This window comes from Ascaphus truei, chromosome 1 (genome assembly GCF_040206685.1).
Source record: "Ascaphus truei isolate aAscTru1 chromosome 1, aAscTru1.hap1, whole genome shotgun sequence".
NCBI lineage: Eukaryota > Metazoa > Chordata > Amphibia > Anura > Ascaphidae > Ascaphus > Ascaphus truei.
Window position 1 is genome coordinate 282,372,900 of NC_134483.1, and position 8,476 is coordinate 282,381,375.

The 8,476-nt window shown below is 41.9% G+C and overlaps 1 long non-coding RNA gene across 1 annotated transcript; it reads left to right on the plus strand.

The window, feature by feature from the left end:
• Nucleotides 1-2,074: 2,074 nt before the first annotated feature.
• Nucleotides 2,075-5,612, plus strand: LOC142470729 (uncharacterized). Its single transcript, XR_012789318.1, has 3 exons — nucleotides 2,075-2,211; nucleotides 5,108-5,180; nucleotides 5,563-5,612. It is a non-coding gene; the product is annotated as an uncharacterized LOC142470729 (long non-coding RNA).
• Nucleotides 5,613-8,476: the final 2,864 nt, after the last annotated feature.

Genomic DNA, 8,476 nt, shown 5'->3' on the forward strand with positions numbered 1-8,476 from the left:
GTTGTGAGAGTGAAAGTATGTCTAATTCCAGCTTTGGTACATTAGAAGCAACTCTGAAACTTAACCTAAGCGATTTTCGAAGCTACTTTTTGGCTAACTTCTTATAGGAAGGTCTAGGAGCTCTGAAAATGAACGTGCGCGTCTTTCACTCTTCCCGAGGGACTTAGAAGAATTTTGTGATATTTTTTATTAAAATGGTGTATAAGGGTATATATATAAATATATTTTATGCACTGTATATGAGCTGGCGATTTCTAAGTCTGTGGTTCCGAGAGGGGGTAACCAGGCTCACTAATAAAGGTCAAGACACTTGGCTGCCAGAATGCCCTGCTTCAGCACAGACCAGAAAGGCATTGTGATAAGCGTATCCCCGGTATAGTCAGGGGTTAATGGGAGTCGTCCATGTCCCCCCAGTATACGCCCAGAACCATGGACCCGGTACTTGTGGTTCGGACTGTCTCCAACCAGCCATAATGTTGTGAGAGTGAAATTATGTCTAAGTCCAGCTTCGGTACATTAGAAGCAACTCTGAAACTTAACCTAAGCGTTTTTCGAAGCTACTTTTTGGCTAACTTCTTATAGGAAGGTCTAGGAGCTCTGAAAATGAACGTGCGCGTCTTTCACTCTTCCCGAGGGACTTAGATGAATTTTGTGATATTTTTTATTAAAATGGTGTATAAGGGTATATATATAAATATATTTTATGCACTGTATATGAGCTGGCGATTTCTAAGTCTGTGGTTCCGAGAGGGGGTAACCAGGCTCACTAATAAAGGTCAAGCCACTTGGCTGCCAGAATGCCCTGCTTCAGCACAGACCAGAAAGGCATTGTGATAAGCGTATCCCCGGTATAGTCAGGGGTTAATGGGAGTCGTCCCCGTCCCCCCAGTATACGCCCAGAACCATGGACCCGGTACTTGTGGTTCGGACTGTCTCCAACCAGCCATAATGTTGTGAGAGTGAAATTATGGGGCTTATGCAGAGACGATCGTTAAGGTGATAGCGCCATCTTCTGGCCAAAATTCTCGCCACATACGTTTTTATTGCCGAGAACATGGAGAGATTTTTTAAACTCGCCACAACAATTTGAGAAGGTCTGAAACTCGGCAAACACGTTGCGAGAACGTGATTCTCGCCAAGTTTACAGATGGTGGGATTCAGGTAGCATCGATGCGGTGAAACTCGCCATTATCAGCAGAGAAATGGCGAGTTCGTGGTCGCCAAGAAAAGTTGGCAATTAATAGCATCTCGCCGACGAGATTACAGAGAAGAGAAAGGACATTTTTATTCCTATGGCTGGCGTCGCTGCAGGGGTGGGGGGAATATCGTGGAATGTTAACAATGTGGCCTGACAGCAACATAATCAAAGGTAGCAAAGTTGTAACAGAAGTTGAATTGATGACATTTGACACACCGATTGGGTGAAGTGGTTATCAGTGTGTAAAGGTTTGTTGTTTTTTTATGTTTGCAGCAATAGTGTTTTGAAAGGATGAATATGTGGCTGTCGTTAGATGTGCATTTACATGTAATTAACTGAAAATGTGCATGCTACAGTGAACGTGAATATCAATTATATGTGTGCTTTAAATATGGATACTGTTACATTGCGCTATTATAATACTGCGTTTTCTTTTTTCATGAACAATGACACTTTGGTGACATATGCGGTGATGGAGGAAGCGTTGTGGCAAGGGATATGAAAAAGATGGCAATATGGGTGTATGAAAGGGAATACAGGAAAAATGTGCATGTTATAGGCGCACTGCTGACATACATTAATGTAACGTCCAGGGGTGAAAACAGTACAGTGTGTGGTTGTATTGTTTTAACACATTGATGTGTACTTTAAATACAATATGCAGAGGTACACAATGTTGTGTTTCAAAGTACACAACAGACGACTCTGTGTATATCCCTCAAGGGGGGCTGGCTGAGCATGCTTGTGAGCAAAGGTATGTTGCAGCACGCATTTTTTTCGTCACTAGCACACTTGCACTCACATTGTAGTACATGGCCATACTTGCAACCTTCTTAACATTTTAATAGTGTGAGTGACGCGCAGGTAACACATGTTTAATAACTTCATACTTCACCTAGTGACTGCGCATGCGTCACTAAGGGCAGTCTTACTTACAGTCAGTGTGTAAACCCTAAGGGACGATGGCAGACCATGGTTTGGAGCAAATTAATGTTGCGGCACGCATGTTCATGGTGAGTAGCAGACTTGCACTCACATTCTACTACATAAACATACTTGCAACCTTCTGTACATTACAGATGTGTGAGAGAGGCTCAGGTAAAACATTTGTATTGTCGTGTTACTTCCCTTTGCTACTGCGCATGCGTGACAAAGGGCACTGTCATTGTCCGTCACTGTGTATATTCCCGAAGGGAGGATGCCTGAGCATGGTTTTGTGCAAATCAATGTAGCGGCACGCATGTTCATCGTGAGTAGCACACTACCACTTACATTGTACTACATCAAGATACTTTCATGTTTCTTGACATTAAAATAGTGTGAGGGACGCGCAGGTAAAACATATGTATTTGTTGTCACGTAAAATTGTAACTGCGCATGCGTCACAAAGGGCACTCTTATTGACAGTCACTGTGTATACCCGAAGGGACGATGGCAGAGCATGTTTTTGAGCTAAGTAATGTAGCGCCACGCATATTGATCATGAGTAGCAGACTTGCAGTCACATTCTACTACATCAACATACTTGCAACCTTCTGTACATTCTATTTGTGTGAGGGAGGCGCAGGTAAAACTTTTTTATTTTGGTGTTACGTCACTTTGCTACTGCGCATGCGTCAAAAAGGGCACTGTTATTGTCCGTCACTGTATATACCAAAAGGGAGGATAGCTGAGCATGGTTTGGAGCAAATTAATGTCGTGCCACGCATGTTCATCATGAGTAGCAGACTTGCACTCACATTTTAGTACATCAACATACTTGGTAACTTCTGAACAATCATATTTGGTGAGGGACGCTCACGTCATAAATGTCTATTTTGGGGTACTTTAGAATGAGACTGCGCATGCGTCAGAAGCGAAGTGTACCCTTTTCATCGTCTCGGTCTTGTAATACTCCAAATTACTATGGTCATCTTCAGTGATTTGGGGCCGGGTGGTGGCGTATTTTAGCCCAACATACCATGTACGAGCACTCTTTAGACACACGCTGCCTGTATATAAGGGCAACCTGTAATTGTTTGTTTACATTGCAACAGCGCATGCGTGCGCTCGTGAATTCATTATTGCGTGTGCGGTAATTGTTTTATTATTGAACATTACTGTTATGCTATACAATGAGCAGGGGCCGAGTGGAGCTGCATATCCCTCCACATTACTATTTTGATGCACACACGGGACTCTGGCTGCTTATATGTTCGCAGAAGGCACTGTGCGACGTCGTGTTGAAAACATAAAGTTTCACGGAGGATCTGTCACTGTGTGTGTATTTGTCCTTAAGGGGATTAAATGATGGACTTTAGCTACAAACTGCACAGCCATATGGTGCTGCTAACACCTCGTACAAATTCTTGAACATCTTTCATTAATAGCACGTCACAAGTATAAGTTACAGCTACAGTCAGTATATGCTGCAGGAGGTCCATAAAGGGTTGCAATTGTTTGTCAAATGACCCAACATGAAGCATGATTCGGCCCTTCCTGTTACTTATTCCATCGTGGGGTAAACTAGGTGTATGCTTCCTATATACTATAGACAGCATGGTGCTTGTCAGGGAAAACGGGAGTAAGGAACATACCCCAAGAGTCACCAAAAAGAGGGCAACAACATATACCAATATCTGTCCTATGACTAATGTTAATTGCAGACCACAGGGAAAAAAATCATCACATACTGTTATACAGTAAGGAGACATTTCGTAGCATGCTATGCATTGCTCGTTAGCTTTCAAACATGTGCTGTCTTGTACTACAGCTGCACCTGATTGCACACCTGTGCATCAAGACACACAATTGCACTCAGCTGTTGCTGTTAGCAAAGCATTTATCAGTCACTACTTCACAGCTCAGACATGGCAGAAGCAGAACTGGAGGTTATACACTATAGCTTTGCAAGAACTGGATTAATTATCGAACATGTACACAGGGCAAGACAGCAAGTGTACAGAGCACCTGAGTGTGCTGAAGACAGGTGTGATGAAGGCATGCACCACATACTGCAGGACAGGGTGGAGGACAGATTGGGGAACAGGAGACATGCAGTATTACAAAATAGGGAACAGGCCAATATGGTTTTGCAAGAACAACAGATGGCGAGAGAGGAACAACATCGGTTAGGTGTCAGAAGGTGTACAGTTCCTCGAGTACGAATAGTTCGTGAACGGACTTTATTGGATGGCTTAACGGAGGATGAAATATGTACACGGTATCGGCTCAGTTCTGTTGCATTGACAAATTTATATAGGGAGTTAGAGTCAGATTTACATAGGCCCACAGATAGAGGATATGCCATTCCAGGCATGGTTAGAATGCTAAGCAGTATTCATTTCCTAGCTTCAGGATCATTTCAGAGCACGGTGGGAATAGTTGGAGGCCTATCGCAATCTTCTTTTTCAAGAGGGCTTGCAATGTTTCTACGTGCGATCACAAAATTGTCTAGGAAATATATACATTTTCCAACCAACCAAGCACAGTGGATGGAAGTTAAAAATTCTTTCTATATTGTTGCGGGCCTGCCATGTGTCATGGGTGCAATAGATTGCACCCATGTTGCTCTTGTTCCACCCACGTCAGAGGAGCATGTATATAGAAATAGAAAGCATTTTCACTCGATAAATGTGCAAGCCGTTTGCGATGCATCTATGAGAATCATGAGTATTGTTGCTAAATACCCTGGGTCGACACACGATTCTTCAATTATTAGAAATTCTTCCGTTTTCCATGCCTTCAACACTGGCTATTATGAGAATGGCTGGCTAATTGGTAAGTTTACATGTATGTGTATGGGTCATGAATACAAAATGTGTATCGTATCTGCACACGTGGAATGATAAGTGCATGTCAATGTTGACACTGCTTTGATAAGTGACAAATGTTTATATGTCAATTTTGTTCATTTCTTTATTTCTACAGGAGACTCGGGATATGCATTGCAGACGTGGTTGTTAACACCCGTTGCAAGACCAATTACTGCTGCGGAGCACAGGTACAATGCTGCTCACATAGCAACAAGGGGCATCATAGAGAGGACTTTTGGCCTGCTTAAAAGCAGGTTCAGATGCCTGGATAAATCTGGCGGCGCATTACTCTACAAACCGTCAAAGGTTGCAGCTATTGTTGTTGCATGCACTATTTTGCACAATATTGCTTTGGACTATAATGTGCGGTGCAATGTAGCGGAGGTAGTTGAGGATGAACTATTTCCTAACGATGTATTGGCGCACGATCAAGCACCCAACGCTGTTGCAACTCGCACACATGTAATAGCGAACTATTTCTCAGGTACATACATTTACAGAGCAAAAATGTTGGTTAATGCTGTGCATCATTTGTGCCTGTAATAAACTGTTCCAATTTCTATAACATAGGTTGAAGGTCCTTGCAAAAAAATACAGAGCAACATGTCCATAGGCAAAGGTTAGTTCATGTGTTTGTTTCATAATGTTAAATGTGTATCAAATGTAATGTAAGGCACAATGTATGTGTACACGGAATACTGTGTATATTTCCGTCAAACTGTGTATAGTTTTGCTTCTCATTTTCATGAGATATGGCCACCTCTTCCCAACTAATTATGTACACTTTTATCCAAATATACGCTCATATGCGTGTGAACAATTTCCAGTTGTGTGTTTTGGAAAACTCTAAACACTGCTGTATGTTCTGTGCACATAAGCTTAACACATTGTAGAAACAGGATGTGTATGTCGAGTGAACATGTTCACTTCACATATATGCTGACACAACATATTTAAAGTCATAATCATGAACGTACTTGTGCCTTCATTACAACGCTCTGGTTTCATGGCAGCAACAAAGTAGTATGAACGCAATCAACAAGGTGTTTTGTTGTTCAACATACTCTCTTTCTGTCATTAGCGTTTACCATCAACATACATGGGATGATGTTTTTGAGGCCTACTGCTTATGTACTACATAAGTGAAGAAAAATATTACTTAATTCTATGTAGCAACACTTATGTAGCATGCTGCTTGCACACATAATTATATACAAGAAGGTTTTGAGGACACATGAGTCCACACACACATGAAAAAACAATAAAAACAATAACCGTAACCCATCATATACCCAGATACAGGTATGTTATTTCCAGACACCAATGTAGTACGTAGAGAAACGTTACAAGTAGGACGTATTATTGTTTTAAAATATAAGGGCTTTCAAAGTTTGCACGATTATGCAACATAATCACACTGTTTAGTGATAGAAACGTAAAAAGTGTTAGTAACAAAATAGTTTTTCACACACAATCAGAGCAGTAACAATGTACATGTGCCTCAGTAAGGGAACATAATTCAACACTTATATAGCATATGGATGTAATAGATAAATTGTTTATCTGGACACGTGCACATAGCCATGAAATAAACAATGCTGCCTAATATGAAACATTTTCATTGTTTAAATATTGTACTCATTTCCAGGGAATGTGTCCGAAGACACTGGCTTTCACACTATTTATATCAGTGAATTACTGACTGTTTGCCTGTGTTTCTGTAAATGACGGTAGAGGTGTGTCTTCCATAATGTGTCACTCTGGGAATGTTGCATACTCTTGAATGGTTTACTTTGGCTCTCACTTTCAGCATGTCATGTTCTCGTTATCTCACTGTCTGTGACAGTGATGGTGTCACACACACACAGCCAATGACACACTGGCAGCGTGTCACACATCAACACACTGACACACAGTAAAGTACACACACACACACAGGCACAAACGCCGTTAAAGAAACAAACCCACATACACGTTCTCAGAAAAAATCATAATATCACACACACACAGTGATTGACAGGGACACATACATAGACACACAAGGACGTGTTGTCATGTAGCACTTATACCTTGTGTTGTGGGCAATGTTTGAAGGCACATAGCTTGCTAGCATCCCCCATATTTGTGTAATGGGGAATGTACAGTTGCCAATGTTAACAGTGTAAAAGTGAAAGATGTTGTGTTGGGCGCAGCAACATTGTGCCGTTTCAATTTAACCCCTAGGGCAAAAGTTCCTGATGTGTTATGTTCATGCTGGCAACTCATCAATACAGTTGTTGATTAGTGACATACTCCGCACATTGGTACACAGCTATTGAAAATAAAATGTCGTGAAGTTTCTGATTAGAAGCTATGTAGAAGCCTTCAAAATTAACATTAATAATAGGGTCATAATGTTAACGTGAACCTGAAAGGCAATTGTGTTGAGTGTATCTAGCAGTAAATAATTAGACGTGTGTTTCCCATAACCTGTATTTTCAAGTAGCTGTAGCACAGCTGTTTCCTTGAAGGTCTGTCATCTGCATTAAACATACATAACATCAATCAAATGCACTAATGTGCGACTTTATTCATTTCCTAACAATGCTTCACTTATGCTAAAAGTATTTAAAACTGCATAACACAAATATGTTGTTTAAATATGTAAATGTTGTTTAAAACACATTATTGCTGCAAAAGTTATGCTAAAAACAACATTTTTTATAAATAAGTGCTTTCTACACACCCACCCACCGCAACCCACCAACAAGACCCCCCCCCACCAACAATGTCCCCCCACCCCCACCAACAATATCCCCCCACCCCCACCAACAATATCCCCCCACCCCCACCAACAATATCCCCCCAACCCCCAACAACAATATCCCCCCACCCCCACCAACAATATCCCCCCACCCCCACCAACAATATCCCCCCACCCCCACCAACAATATCCCCCCACCCCCACCAACAATATCCCCCCACCCCCACCAACAATATCCCCCCACCCCCACCAACAATATCCCCCCACCCCCACCAACAAGACCCCCCCATCCCCCCCACCCGCCTTCAATAAAGAAGCACGCAAAATAGCAGTAAGTCAAACATCTTGTTTGGCAAATAACACAAAAACATGTATTGCTTCTTTAAAACCAATGAGTTCATGTTTCAGCGATGCCATACGTCAGTAGCAAGCGCTCAGACACAGTAGTAACCGCGCCTTGCTGTGCTTATGCGCATGCGCTGTGAAATTAAGGACATCAGCAGCGCTTGGCCTAACAGCAAGTTATCATGGCGGCCCCCAATCGCGGGAAAGGAAAGGGAGCGGGTAAATGTTACGTTTTTATTTGCGCAAATGGTTTGCATACGTGTAAAGGTAAAGGAAACATATTGCAATTTATACATGTTTCTCCTACATACATCCATGCAGATTTTACTTTGACACGGCGTCATTTCTGTACTTGGCGCCATGCCAGCCATAAGGTTACGTCAACTTGTGACACTA